The following is a 15,717-nucleotide window of genomic DNA, read 5'->3' as shown; positions in this document are numbered from 1 at the left end:
ACTCTGTACTTTCGTTCTCTGTACTTTTCAAATGCAACGCGAAGCTTTGTATTATTTAACAAAATTACAGGATTTAATTAAATCTATTTTGATTAAAAATCCTAATTAAAAACATTAAAACATTTATTTTGTTTCAAAAGGTGTCCGAATGTTAATAAGAGTCCAATAATCTCCCGATTCGTGCGCGTCAATTAGCGCTCTGCTTTGGACAGTTTGTATGGCATTCAATTTGAGTCGCGTCTACACTCTCGCGTTGCCTTAATTGGTATGATAGGATTTCAACCGGGTATTTCAGAACAAACTTAGTGGCTGCGACACATGATTGAACATTTCTACAGAATATCGAATGTTTTACCAAATACTTTAAAAGTGGCGAATCAGATTTAAGAATGCTGTAACTCGTTGACACAAGTTGACCCTTTGCACTCGAAGCGATTTTGAGGTTAGACCTAAAATTACTGTTTCGACAAACTGTAGTATAGTACTTAGTATAATTTGCGCATTGGAATCTTGTGACTCGTGAAACTGCTTTTGACAGAAGGGACTTTAATAATGTCAACATTATTTTGTTAATTATATAACAATTTTCATTGGCGCTTCGGAGGCTAACCTAAAAATTTGGCTCAGATTGCTGATTAAGCATAAAAGCCAAAAATTTGGTATAACCCAAAGATTTGGCTCAAATTTTGGCCCAAACAAAAGCGCTTCGAGTGCAAAAGGTTAATACAAAAATCTCCATGAATTTTATATAGACTCTAACGAATAAAATGTACATCCCTGCGACTTAAAACTGAAAGCTTCTAAAGATGTCGGCTACCGTCTCTCGCAATCCTGGGATTAATTCGCCCGCGAAGATGGCTTCCGGTTGTTCACCTTTCAGGGACTCTTTACCGATTCAACGCAAACTTCCTCGACTCGTTCTCGCTCAGGCAAAGAGACTCTCTAGACGCTTCCTGTGACACTTTTAATATTATACCTCGAATCCGTTTCACTGCACTCGATCCGCGATCGACCACTGCATCATAGACGCCCGGGAGCGAGTTTATATAAACAACACGAGTTAGAAACAATTGGCCTTATTACATAATACCGCTGCGTCGGTCGCGATCGCGTCCTCGCCCAGCTCCTCCAGAAATAGTCGCGTATTATACGGAACCCGGGATGAGATAGAGAGTCCCACGACGTTCGTCGTCGCGAATTTTTCAAGCTGAAACACGAAACCACTTCGGCCGGCCCGGCAATTACCGGGGCTAATTGAAAGTAGGCCGTCTGGGAATGAGGATTTATTGTTGTCCAGTCCCATTCGTAAACGCTAATGACGTCGACGAGTGCGCGGACTACGATGACGGTAACGAACAGAAGGTCAACGGGAGCCTGGAAATGCCGCGGACGCGGCGCGGGTGGACCTCTCTGCGTTGGCTCGACGCCATCGAGCACATTTTTAATTTTCCTCTAGCCAGGGTGAACGCAAGGGGTGCTGTCGAAATTTTAAGTCGTTGTATTAGGGTGTCCTATAAGTCTTTTCCACGCCACGGTATGTATAACCTCAAACTGGAGTCGATTTTTATTAAGAGGATGGTCGATGACAATCGAAAGTGTGCTCGATGACAATCGAGAGTGTGCTCGATGAAAATCCGTGATATAGTGTGTGATAGATAGTGGATGTCACTAACATTTCTAGGACAATGTTACTCAATATTAATAGTAATATTAATACTCAATTTAACCCTTTCCACTCGAAGCCATTTTAACTGGAAATCTGAAGTAATTTTGCTGGGTTCATAATATTTCCATTTTATATAACAATGTATATTTTATGCATATATAATTGATTCTCGTCATTCGTCTCGACAGAACATAACCTTAACAATTTCTAAAATACAAATTTTATTAGTATTATCAAGATGGGATATCAATCAGTATGAAGTTTGGCATCTGAATCAATTTATGGAGACCGACCTTATGAAAACATAGGTATATAACAAATTTTACTAAATAATGTAATATAGAATATTTCAGGTTTTTATATAGAAAAAATATTAACATGTACGTATTGTTTCGAATGGCACCTACTTCGATAGCGACAAAGTCAATTTTCAGGAATTAATAACTAATTATTATACTAGTTTTATACTAAATAATCAGTGCCCTTTTTTTTACATAACGAATTTTGCACAATTAGGAAAAGTGGACTTTAATTTATCCACGACTTGGAATCAATATTTTATTGTCCCGTCTCTCGAACGTGATTTTTTAACCTCGAAATATCGTGTCCGCGACTATTCGTACAATCGTACTGATCGAAATTGGAACATCTCCGAAAACATTGGAAAATGATTGTGTCATGAATTGATCTACCATAGGTTTGAAGATCCAAGCTTTCCCCTATACGACGATAACTTGAAACTTGGCGTTTGATTTTTCTTTACTCGTTTTATGGTTCAGAAACGAGAAACTGGTTCGCTTCTGTAAAGCTTTCTTTTATTGTACCTTGTATCATTGTAAAGCAGGGATTCGAAAGGTTTGGAAAATAACAGTTTCAAATGTACATTATTGAAACATTTGCCTTTAAATTTTCTATATAGTTCGTAATGGTTAAGGAAGTAATAATTACTGTAATTACGTATAAAATTCAAATTGAAAATATTTGGGTGGTATAAAATTCAAATTGAAAATATTTAAGTGGTATAGACAGAAATAATGTGAACCATACGAATCTAGTATGTTCTATAAACATTGTCATTCGTTTTATATAATATTCCAAAAGATTAATAAAAGGTATTTGTACTTTAAAGTACTATTTTAACAGATTTCAAGTATGAGGAAAAAATTTTGATAAATTTATTAAATATTAAGCTAAATGACTCCAAATGATTCACTATTAATTAACTAGAATCGTTCTTATGTTAATTTGCATCCAGATGAGTTTTTCGCATACGAAACAACTTCAAACTTTAGAAACGTTTTCCACGAAACGAGTTGCTTACTCAAATAATTATCATGTACGGCGCTATGTAGGTTATATTCAACGTACGCTGCATGTGGTCAAGAAGTTGCATGAATTGAATTGACACCGGTCTTGGAATAGACTGTACGTATAACAAAAATATGTAGGTCCAAGGATCGATCTTTTTTAATTTAGTAATTAACGCATTAAAGATCAATGAAACGCAAAGAGTTCGTCCAATAAAATATTCACTTCGAACTTAACAAGCTTTATATTTTATGCAAAAATTTCTATCGGTCTCTTTAGAATAATATTTGAGAATACTACATTCGCATATATTGTTAAAACCGACCGGCTGAGAAGAGCTGACGAGGAATCGATAGATCAGTGTGAAGGTTATTGAATATTCAAATACATTTTGGAATCGGTAACCGCGCTCGAATATTCAAATTCATTTGGATGAATTAGTTATTGCGCTGGAATGTTCAACACGCCACTTGATCCATTTACTAATGTAAAATTCTCTCTCTCCATTCCATTATTTTATAACGAGACACGTTCAACGCATTTAAAATTGATTGAGTACTGTGGGCAAATAAACGAAAATATCACGATTATTTTGTAACAGGTGTTACTTGTCAAAAACAGTCGAATGGTTTAGAAAGATATAGATTTGCTATTGGTTATTTAATTATATTAGGTCTACCTAGGAAAATTATGTTTTACTATACTATACTATATTATTAATATTAAATTATTATTAGGTGCGTACAAAATCTTTCTTTCTTTTTAAGTTGATGGTAATTTCTCGGCAGACCTAATATAATTTATAAAAATATTGAAACGAAACGAGTGTATGCGCTATTATTGTATACTTTAACTCGCGAATTTCTCAAAGAGATTGCAATGATTAACTGGCTAAGGTTTCGACAGAGTTCAAGCAAAGAATCAAAGCTCTTGTTCATCCAGCTTCCCGGACCGCCATGCTTCGCCATTAAAAAGTTTGATCTCAACATTCTGTACAGCCGCCGGGCCACACTTGATCGAGCTCTACGAGCCGATCGGGAAAGAATTCCGGCCAACAGCGGCGGCTTAAATGAAATTTACGAACTCGTTGACGGCCGAAATAAATTTTTAACTACACTGCCCCGCGCGTTAATTGGCTAACTACTCTTCAACTTGCCACTTTCCATCGTCTCCTCGACCCTTTCCAATCACGCGACTTCACTGCCCCCCCGCGAAACGACGGACGCTCGGGATATCTTGTCCTCGTCCGACGCGGATAACCGTGAACAACGAAAACTGCGACGTTTGTTTGTCTAAACAGTGTGTTCTTCGGTTCGTTTCGTCTACCATTTATTTATACATACCGTAATTTTATATATTAAGCTGTTTCGTCGTTGCGCAATGCACAATATTTCACGCTTGGACGCATTCGGTAACATATTATATATGAGCATGACATAACCTAACTTATTTCTTCTAGTAGTGATTTTTTATTACCGGTCGCAGAAAGTCACGATCTCGAGTAGATAGAAAATTAATGTTTCGTTCTAGAAACTATTTTTTTCAGAGTTATTTGATTAATAAATCATTTCACAATTATACAATTATTTTAAAAAGAATTTTATATGGAACATTCACGTATTTTCAATTAATTCATTTCGTATTTGAAAGAGCAATTTTTGTATAGCAACGGTGATAATTACACGAACATTAAATCGTCTCGATCCATTAGAAAATTCAAAAATTTTCTGCAACACCGTGCAAAATATTTGATCCCATAAATCCCTTGGGATCGATAAATTTGAATGGAAAGTCCCGTTAAAAAATAAATTGTAAGTCTGCCGCGTCATGGAAGAAGATAATGGAAAATCTAACGAATTGCTCTCGGATGCAATAGGTTAGCCGTTACAACGTTCGTAAAACCGTGTTCGCGTTTCAGCGTGGTCGATTAGCCGGAAAACAGGCGATAGAGAGCCGGTGTGTGATCGATATCGATTCATAAATTGCGCGAAACTATGTCCCGGACGATCCTGGATGGAGATATTTACTATATTTACGAGCTACTTTGCTCGAACACATTTTCCCGGCGAGAGCTTACCCTGTCTCTCTCTCTCTCTCTCTCTCTCTCTCTATCTCTCTCTTTCTCTCTTCAAGAAAAGCCTCGGATGGAACTGAACCACTCCGCGGTAATTTATGCCGTCATATCAGCAAGAGGTTCCCCCGGCTCTAAATTCGCGCTAAGCCGATCGCTCTCGTTCGAAAAGCGAAATTCTACGAATACGGAATCCGTGTTCCGTCGGTCGGTCTCGTGTTAAAGAAAATTCAAACGGGACTCACGGAGTCACGTCTTGTCAGAAGCTATTAGAGTCTTCCATCACTTTCTTAGTAATACAATTCTAACGTGAGTCGAGTCGCTTATCGGAAGCTGTTAACGTCCCATCGGTTTGTTGATGAGAAAATTCTAACGAGACTTGAGTTACATATTTCAGGGATATTTATTTTATTACGAAATTGGTTAGATTTATTTGCTAAATATTTATCGAGCTGCGTTTTTATTTCGCTTTTAGATTTCTGACATTTTTACTTTACTTTTTATTTTACATTTATCATTTTTGTGATATTATCAAATATTTTTTGTTTTTTCTTTTATTCCATACTAAAGATCGTTTCTTTCTAATAAAACTTTAAATGCGTTATATATAAGTGTACGATTTCATGCGCCAAAGTGTATAAAAGGCGAGAAGAAATGAAAATCTTGAATTATTTTAACGCTTAAATGACCGTATATTATTTTCCGCAGGCTTACTCCAACTTAAGGAATTTTTCAGAATAAATATTCTTTTATTAAAATTAAAAGTTCCTTTTAAAAATCACCTAACTACTTAATTTGTTCAAATACCTGTAATAATGATCAAGTACTGTCAAAACAAATAACTATCAGAGAAAATGGATAAAAGCAAGAGAAATCTTGTTACCGGTTTTTAGTATTAAAATACGATAAATCTCGCGAGCGGTCGTTGAAGCGTCACCATTAAACAATCACCGACTATTCTACAAACTGTCCGCAAATATTTCTTACGTTACGCTCCACAGGTCTTCACTTGAAGAAGAACAGAATGAAACTCGCGACAAGCGGTCGCAGTTCGACCGTTCACGGATGACATGTGATCGATTTACAATGGCAGACGAATCGATGTCAGTCGTCGCACGTCAATTTGGTTGCTCATTGAAACGGCCTCTCTAAACGGCATCGCGAGTTTCCTCGCGGATTCGTCGTTGTTTGCCTGGCGTCGCGAATAACAAAATGTCCGACGCGGCGCAAAATTTAACGTTCGCGCTGTTCAACGTTAACAAGAGGATATTCCGTAGTTGTGTACACAGCTGAGAGAGAGAGAGAGAGAGAGAGAGAGAGAGAGAGAGAGAGAAAAGAGGCTTGTTTTAAGGGCCCCGCCGAGAAACGGGCGAGCGAAACGATACTAAATTGCGCTTAATTTGTCGGCAAATATTTTTCCGGTTTCTGCTCCCGCGGCATTGTTCAGTAAATAAGACGTTTCGCCTGGACTCCGCCGTTTCCCGACTCTCGCTCGAACTGCATAATACCGGTGGGGGGGGGGGGGGGGGGGTGGGCGGAAGGGGGATCGGTCGATCTGAATTTGCGATGTTGTTTTGAACTACGCGGCCGGGTATCGAGCAGCCGCTCGATAAATGGAAATTAAACACGGGGATATTTTTAAATCTGTCCTGCGACCCCGACGGGCTGCGCGTAATGGTCAACGACTCACCAAAATTCCCCGGTAAACTGTTTGCCTGCGAAAACGGAATTGAAAATTGACGCGTGTTTTTTTCGATAGTCAGAAGCGTCTCGGTCTTTCAACGCTGTTTGTATTTTTAGTTCAATCGGTGTGATAACGCGTTGACGTTTTCGCAGGCGATTTGCTAACTCGTAGGTTTATCGCCACAGCGGTTGGCTAAATAAAGTCTTCGCGGTGGCTTTGACTAAATTATGTTAATAAAATTATGTACTAAAATGATGTATAATAATTTAACCCTTTGTACCTCGATGCTATTTTAACTAAAAATCTAGAAGAATTTGTCTAGATTACAATATTTTCATTTCACTCGTACCAACAGTTTCACTGTTAACAACTTTTTCAAATGTAAACTAAATAATTTTAGAGATATTTTTATATAACTCTAAAATATTTTTATGTTTTCATAAGATTAGCATTGAACAATATTCGTTTTATATACTTTATTTATTTTATTCATCGCCATAGGTGTTTAATATTTCAAAAATTATGTAATAATACCTCGATGATAGATAACAAATTAGTGATTACCATGACAATCGGTACACTGACTTTCGCTCAGGAGAAAAAGCCGATTTTTAGGTTATCGGTCGATAAAGTGTTAATAATATAATAAATCGAAGTATAATTACCATAGGAAAAGGATTGCTAACGGACGTGTAAAGGATTCAATGCCAAACGCCGGAGGTATCCGTTTTCCTCGACGATTTATTTATTTATTTGTTAGATCTTACAAAAGAACATATAATACATATTACAGCTTGACAGTAAATCCATAAGTAGTTTTTATGAAACCTTAAAACTTAGATCGTAGCGGTCTTACGTTCGTAGCTTAAAAACGAGAAATCGTACCGAAATGAAAAGAACCGTCGTGTCCTCGGTTGATCAACCGAGAGATTGCTATACATAATTACGCGGGGTGAGGTGATGCGCGTGTGACGCGCGTGACACGGAGGACTCGGCGGAAAACAAGAAGGTGTACGCTCCGTTTAGCGGAACAGCGTCCTCCTGGTATACGAAGCAACGGCCAAGGCGAAATGTCTAGTCGATTAATAGAAGAAAAAAAGCGGACAATGATCGCTGTTCGTAAATGAAGGAACGAAGGGAACGGAATTCGATTGGATACGGCCGTTCGTCGCGCACGTTTTCGAGCACGCGCGAAGAGGAAGGGAACGAATCGCGCGCGCGCGGACCGTTAACCCCTAGCACTACGATTCACCTTTCACGTTGTGTTAATTAACACTTATTCATCCTTAATATTTTCCTTAATACGAACTGATCATTTTTATTTCTTCTATTCCCTTTATTCGCTTTTGTTTCTTTGATGATAAACACATTTCACTTTGATGATAGAAAAATTCAATTTGTTTCCGATTTGCAAGAAATTAATAATATTCATATTTAGCAGTACTTACACGGAATCTTTGTCACGAGTCTGACTCGTTATTATGTAGTGCAAGGGGTTAAAAACGGAGCCTGAAATCGAGTCGCTGGAAATAAAAGGAAACGGAAGGGGGAGACCGGAGAGGTGACGAAAGTACAAATTACGAATGAAGCACAGCACACGTTTCTGATACATCGTTTCGAACATGAAGAGAGTTTACACGATCTCCGCAATCAATTTTTTTTTTTGCAGACTCGCCCTCGCCGGCGGACAATGCGACGCTCGTTCATAATTACCACGAGTTTGTTTAACAATTAATGTTGTGATCAGGCGCGGACCATGAATCATGTTTACGAGTTTCCTAACGACTAACACCGAACTTTCCTTATCTTTGGTACCTACGAGCTTAATATTTCCAGTGGATCCAAATGTGTCGTTTAATGTCTCTCGTGTCAGTTTTCGTTTTCGTGTGTGTCTGACTGAACGAGTCAGTGATTGAGTCAGTGAGTCAGTGAGTGAGTGAGTCAGACAGTGAGTCAGTCAATGAGTCAGTCAGTGGGTCAGTCAGTGAGTCAATGAGTCAGTCAATAAGTGAGTCAGTGAGTCAATGAGTCAGTCAGTCAGTCAATGAGTCAGTCAGTCAATCAGTCAATGAGTAAGTGACTGACTGAATGAGTGGATGAGTGAGTGACTGACTGACTGAATAAATGGATGAGCCAGTCAATAAGTAAGTGACTGATTGACTGACTGACTTACTGACTCATTGACTGACTCACTCATTCAATGAGTAAATGACTGATTGAGTGAATGAGTGAGTGACTGAGTGGGTGAGTAACTGACTGACTGACTGACTGACTGACTGATTGACTCACTGATTGACTGACTGAATGACTGACTGATTGATTCACTGACTGACTGACTGAATAAGTGAGTGAGTGAGTGACATAACCTGACTGACTGATTGATGGACTCACTGACTGACTGACTGAATAAGTGAGTGAGTGAGTGAGTGACTGGCTGAGTGAGTGGGTAAGCGTCTGAGTGAAAGAAAGAGAGAGAGAGAGAGAGAGGGAGAGAGAGATTCGTTAGTTGTACTTAAGCCTATCTTACTTTACATATCCTATGCTCGAGAATCATTGAAAAAACGAACGAACGTCTTCTAAAAACACGTCGCGTGAAATCTAGAATCAGAGAGAGAACACGCGCCGCGCGACAAGACCACGGAATTCCATTTGCGTTCATCTCGTCTTCCTCGATCGCTTGAACATCGTTAGTTTCCATTAAATCTGACTTAATACAGTTAGAATCGAAGAGGAATAACGTGGCGCACGCGGTACCCCAAAGTCACTAAAATTTCTCCCAACGTTTCGCGTCGCCGTTTTACGGACGTCGTATCCGTTCTCTATTCTGTTTATCAACACCTCTCTCTCTATCCTAGCCATTTCTCCAATATCGATCTCTTTTGTCCCCGTTTCTATTTTTCGTTTTCATGTTTTTCTCTATTTTTCATTTTCTTGTGTTTTCTCTATTTTTCGTTTCCTTGTGTTTTCTATTTTTCGTTTTCTTGTTTTCTTTTCTTTTTTTTTGTTGTACGCGTGCGCGCGTCTCGATCGACAACAGACGTCGTGCCACAAAATGCCATCGTGCGCGGACGCGTTTGGACGACGATGTACGACGAAGTCGACGAAGAACAATCACGATGAGAAGAAAGTTTTTTTTTTTTTTAGGCTAAACTTGACGCGGGACGCCGCGCGGCGATTACGAACGGGGTGGGGGAAACGATGCTCAGAACTTGCGGGATCGGAATACCTTCGCAGCTGACCCCGTTTCCGCTTTCAAGAATCGCCGATCTTTGTTTCGCGGTCCACGGATATGTCGCCGATTTTTTCTTTTTTTTTTTTTATATAGCCACGATGCTAGGAGGAGGGGTGGACCACGGCTGCCGCGAGATCTCCGTGACGCCTGGCTTCCGCGAGTTCCTGCAAGAAGTGCTGCTCAAACATCGGTGCTCGCCGATGCATTACCTTTTAAAATTATATTTGTCTAGCTAGGTGCGACACCGCTACGCTAGTCTCACCGTAGCGGTTCTTCGCAGACACACACACGTGCACACAATAGAACTCTCGCCGATCGCGCGAAAGTTTCATAGAACATTTAGCGGAACCTTTAAGATCAAGGGGATAGGGATGGAATCGGTCCACCTCTCCTTCGCGCACCATGGAGAAGATCACCATAAACAATTCGTAGTCGATTCGTCCAGATCCTTGCAAGTCTGACGCGATCCTTCCCCCAAAATTCAAGCAAATTCTTTATCTTCTCGCATCGAGAGAATTCGCTGTTTTTGCTGCCGGTTTCCCATGGCGTCCCGTGTCCCACGTCTAATTACGATACTGCGACTAGAGCAGAGTAGAAAAAACGGTGTATCGGCGCTTGTGTCTCGGTCGCACGATTTCAAGCAGCGCGCGGCTTAGAGCAGACGAGGAGCCGCTCAACAACCGACCGCCCGCAGCGATCAATCGCGTTCTCGTTCATCAGCTCGGACCGACTTTCTCCATCAACTTACCCCATATCGTCTCCGGTCACGTCATTTTGCAGTCCGACCATTCATATACTATATATCGCGATACTATATATGATAACGCATATACTATGACAAACAATTTCAACATTATCGATAATTTCCTATTACTCTCTTTTTCTTCTTCTTCTTTTTTTTTTTGTTATCCGTGTCGTTTTATCCTTTCTCGTGCGCTCGCGCGCGCGCGCGCGCGGGGGTAAGCGATACTCCACGTTATCAGGGACAATTACTTTTTTTTATTGTTTTTTCGACACGATTCAAAATTCTCGTTTCCCACGTTCGAATTCAACCGTCGCGCCACCAAATTATCCTCGGACCCGACGATACCTAATTTTTTTAGAATATAGTTTCGCTCCCGGAGTCGATCCTGCGGAGACCATCCGACAGGATTGCATGTAAAGTCTTTCGGAAACATTTGCAAACGGATGGGGAAATGTTAATGATTATCGGTAGAGAAGCGCGACGGGCGCGATGACGTTACGAACACGGGTGTACGTGTAAAATGTTTCACGAACATTTATGAATAGACGATTCGTAGAAATGTTAACAGCGTGGCGTTGTACAGGTTATGTCAAGCAAATAGCGAAACACGAACTGGCGGATACACGTAAAGTCTTTTACGAACATTAGCGTGGCAGATGAAACGTTGACAAAGGTTGAGCACCGATATAACGAACGTTATCGGCACTGGTAACGTTAATTCGAGGTTATGTTACAAGATCGCCGACGAACGACACGAAATTGTGCGGCAATGAACATTCAGAGGGATCGAGAGCTCCGCAGGATGAACAAGAGAGCCGGTCGCCGCGTAGAAAAGTATAAAAAGTCGCGTGGAAACGATCACAATGGTAAAAAATTGTAAATTTGAAAAACGATGCTTTGTCTCGCGTGCAACAACCTAACCTTATCTACTACTGTGCGATACGACTCCGTCGAACCGCTTGGCCTCGAAATTTCTTCCAGCACGGTTCGATCATTCGATTTCAATATATCGAAATTTTCTTTTTATTTTGGTGGCGCGCAGGTTAGTAAATTAAGGCGACGGGTAGCCGAACGGAAAAAGGAACGCGTCCTTTCAGTTCGTTCGCCATGCCGCCCCCCCCCCCCCCTCCCGGACCTCGTCGCGACACCATGAAATTATAGTCGAACACAGACGATCCGTTGGATTAACTTATATAGGCATATTTGGTCACGCAGCGCACGCTTCGTGGAAGTGGTTCTCGTGCCTTGTATATCAGCGGCGGGGGTTGGGAGTGCGGTGAAGTTAGCTGGAGATTCCTTCAACCGTTCGTTCGTGATCCGTGGCAGTATGGACGAACGTGTTATTCGACGGAGCCGCGCCGGTGTTTTGTAATTTCGGTTCGCTTTTGTTTTTAAAGAGGATCTTAATAAGATAAGGTGTGCTCGAATACCGTTGTCGAGAACGGCGGGTTACTCCTCCGGACGTTTCGGTCGTTCGTTGATTTCGACCGTTCCGCGTTTCGTGATACCGAACTGCACGGAAATTGTTATTCCCGGCGATAACGGTTTCCCCCCACCCCACCACCACCCGTGATTCGCGGTTGAATATTTTAGACGAATTTGGGAACGGTCTGATATTGCTATGGAAATCGAATCGCGTTCGTAGAATGGTAACAGGCGGGATTTGCGCCGCCGATTATCCGGAATCTCGTAGCCGCCTCATCGATCTTAATGACTTCGGGATGTGTTGTTAGAGGTAGCATGGAGAAGTTTTGTGCGCTGTCTAATAATACTTAGTACACAGTAAATAATGTATACTTAACCCCTTGCAGTCGAGTGGTAATACTAAGGTACCATTGAAATCGTTATACCACGTTCTTAAATAATTTGCATACGTATTAGCAAATTTCAGATTTAAAAAATTGTTAATTTATATAACTCTAATTTTATAATTCTATAACTTTATTATAGAAAATTGAAAAAAATATTGTGAGTTAGAAAAGTTGTCTTAGATTTATGGTTAAAATGTCTTGAGAGTGCAAAGGGTTAACACATACTAAATTATATATACTCATAATACATATTAAATAATATATACTAACAATACATATTAAATAATATATATACTCAGAATACATATTAAATAATACACACTCCTAACGCATGCTTCAAAGTCATCGATATCGATGGGTTAGTCACGATCACCGAATGCTTCGGTACTTCGTGGAAATTTTTTCTTTCCGGTGCAACGATTATCCAAGCTTTTTTATTCCCCCACCCCCCGACGTTCGGCACAGTCCGTTGCATCACGACCTGGGCCGATTAATCGACGCCCGCAAGTCGAGCACCGCCGGCGAAAGCTGATTAAGCAGGGTCGATTCAGCGAGCCCGTTTAATGCGCGACCAATTAATCGGCCGTCAAAGGGTAATGCGTCCGAATGCGAAGTTGTTACCGTTGAAAGAAGAATGGTGTGCCACCCTCAGCCACCCCCCTCTCCCCTCGCGCATGTTGAACAGCTCCAGTGAACAGGCGATTTGAAACCGGGCGCGATTTCAACAATCTCGACCGTTTAACTGAACCACTGACTCGCATTCGGAATGGTAATAGTTCGGGTAATACCCCGGCATCGATTTGCTTAAACAATTTTCGAAGAGATATTTCAAAATCTGCGACGACTCTAATGGTAAGATGCGATAAAGTAGACTACGTCTGGATTTTTTTAAAAACTGAATAAATATTGTCAACCGATTTGTTATCTTAAGACATATTCGTTCGCGTGATGAAAATTCGTCATTTAAAAAAACAATGACCAATGGCCAAATTGACGAAAATTTGTCATTTGTAATAATTGAGTTTTGTTCTTTGATTTCTAAATAAATTACATTATAATTTGTACCAAACAGAGATAATTATAATAAAGATAATGATTTCAGTTTCAGTTGCGTCGGTGCAAATGTAATAAAAACCAAGTAAAAGCGTAGTATTACAAAAAATAATTTGTTTTACATCGTTTTCTAAAATTTTACTGAAAAATATATGATTTTTAATGTTACAAAACAAAATCTTTTGTTTTAGAAGCAAGGTCACGTCAGGATTTTTTAGAAGCAAGGTTATGTCAAGCTTTTAGAAGCAAACATCTGCAAATTCATCATCAACCTCGCTAAATCCGATACAACCGCAAGCAAAACCACCTGGCGATCACCGGCACGCGAGAACCACTTCCAAGAGACGCGCTCCTATAATGCTGATTACTTATTTAAACATATTCCCGGCGATTCGAGTGATCGACGCCGCCGGAAAAGCTAACCTCTCTACCGGCTAATAAATTAAACGTCGACGGGATGGCACTGAAGGCGTGTGAAGCAAACCGAGGGGATACACAAATATAAAAAACACGCTGCTCGCTGTCTATATTACAAGAAATAGCATCGGGGGGGTCTGTGCGTGTGTCTCTCGCCGACGACACCTTGGACTGCTCCACGATCCCCATCGGACTCTACTCTTATCTATTTCTTCTTCCGTCGCTCTCGACGTTCACTTGTACACACACACACATACACACGCACACATGGCGAAAGCTTGCCACGACTCTCTTCGGTGACCTTTCGCTCTCGATTGTCTGACGTTCAATTAGCGGAGCATAATCCGTGAATACGCTCGCTAGCTCTGAAGGAGGCTCGACAGGGACGAGGGGATGGTAAACAGGGAGGGAGGGAGGTGGGGGGACGATGCGATCGGTGGGACGAGAACGGGAGGCGAAATCTGGTAATGAATTCGAGACCACGCTAATTTATTCATCGAATGCGACATGTGTCGGTCGCAGATGCCAAACTCTTGATGCCGTGATTTGATTCCGATGGCGAGCGCGGGGGTGTGGGTCGCACAGGTCGGAAGACGACGCTGACGGGAATTCGAATCGTCGTAGATGCCCGATGATAGCTGGCTGCCGTCGAGGTGGTGCTCGATTGACCGCCTTATTCGATTTAAACCATTGCGCTGTGATAATGAATTGGACTCGTGATCAAGATTTCGTGCGACATTTGCTAAATGTGAATATAGATCGAAATCAAATTGAATTTTTTTGTTATCAGAGTTTAGAAACGGATGTGAGGACAATGCGGTAAACGAAATTTAATTAGTACTATTAGGGAAAATAAGTGATAATGAACGCAGCGAAAGGAGTTTTAGTGTAAAGGGTTAACGAAGAAATCGTCGATTATTGATTAAACGATGAGACAAACGCTTAGGACACTTCTTCGTCTTTTAATACAGATTTTGTATTATGTCAACCCAAAAACATAATCATAAATAAAGTTTTAAATCTTGAAAATTTTATAACCTTAAAGTATTATATTTGATGAAATTAAAAATGTTATATATCAATTACATTTTCAACATTCTTACCTCCCGCGAATCTCGATAAAATCTATAAATAGTAATGGATTAAAGTAAAAATTGAATCTTAAATCATTCTAGCACTCACATATTAATGACCCAGTAGTAAAAGTGTTAATAAAAATTGTTTTCTGATCATAGGCTATTTTTCATCCTTTTGTTTACTTTAACACTTCACTGTCACTGACAATCTCACTTAATTTCATTAAGTCGAAACAAAATTTCTATTATTAAAATTTCCAATTAACTTAAACAACGGCGAAGAGGAGAAAAAGATCGTCCTAGTCCATGAACTAAATAATTAAAGACGAAGAAGTGCCAAGCAAAATAGTCATTAAAAAAATCGTAGCGAAAGTGGTTGACTCGTGAACGCAATAAATATATAATCTTCCATCGACTATTTATCACCGGACCTAAATAATACGGATCGGAAATGAAAATAATCGCCCGCGGTCAGGCATTGATAAAAAAGAAAAAAAAACACCACTGAAAAATCGTATGAATATCCGCAATCTATTTATGAATGCGTAATATCGACATGCAGTTGCTTGGAGAGAGAGAGAGAGAGACAGAGAGCCCGACCTTGCCGCGCGGCAATATTAAACACAGTTTTTCCGTGCTCGATTTTCACTTCTG

General features: G+C 40.2%; 1 protein-coding gene across 11 annotated transcripts in view; it reads right to left on the bottom strand.

The window, feature by feature from the left end:
• The window catches only part of Rh50 (Rhesus blood group-associated glycoprotein Rh50), a 42,812-nt gene extending 36,711 nt beyond the window's left edge, over positions 1-6,101 (bottom strand). For 5 of the 11 annotated variants that reach the window (XM_078185514.1, XM_078185520.1, XM_078185521.1 and 2 more), the window contains exon 1: positions 818-1,009. The gene's annotated coding sequence lies outside the window, so the exon portion shown is untranslated. Of the gene's footprint in view, positions 1-817; positions 1,010-6,032 lie in introns of those variants that run through there. The other 6 variants (XM_078185517.1, XM_078185518.1, XM_078185523.1 and 3 more) reach the window with 3 other exon arrangements.
• Between the last annotated feature and the right edge of the window lie 9,616 nt (positions 6,102-15,717).

This window comes from Augochlora pura, chromosome 7, assembly GCF_028453695.1.
Source record: "Augochlora pura isolate Apur16 chromosome 7, APUR_v2.2.1, whole genome shotgun sequence".
Taxonomy (NCBI): domain Eukaryota; kingdom Metazoa; phylum Arthropoda; class Insecta; order Hymenoptera; family Halictidae; genus Augochlora; species Augochlora pura.
This window is presented reverse-complemented; position numbering and strand designations above follow the sequence as displayed.